Source organism: Egretta garzetta, unplaced genomic scaffold (assembly GCF_000687185.1).
Source record: "Egretta garzetta isolate BGI_Z169 unplaced genomic scaffold, ASM68718v1 scaffold365, whole genome shotgun sequence".
NCBI classification, from domain to species: domain Eukaryota; kingdom Metazoa; phylum Chordata; class Aves; order Pelecaniformes; family Ardeidae; genus Egretta; species Egretta garzetta.
The window spans coordinates 2,228,114-2,228,431 of NW_009259602.1; positions in this window are offsets into that span (position 1 = coordinate 2,228,114).

Genomic DNA, 318 nt, shown 5'->3' on the forward strand with positions numbered 1-318 from the left:
AGGTTGTTCCAAATGACAGGTGCCGGCACCGCGGCGTGGGCCGTCCCCGCTACCTGCTTTGCTATCTGCGCCTCGAGGGATGCTTTTTCTCCCACGTACCAGCCCTCGCCCTGCACGCTGCTCTCGAGACCCGCCCTTGACCGAAAAACCCGAGCCCCTAGAATTACCCCGAGGACGCGAGGACCCTAGGGCCAGTTCAGAGCCTGCCACCGAATGTGGCTCCTCTCCTCCCAAGGCTGGGACTTCTCCCTCAGCATGCGGGCAACCCCCCCACCCACTAAACACCCAGCCCTACAGATACACCCGTCACGTCCCACG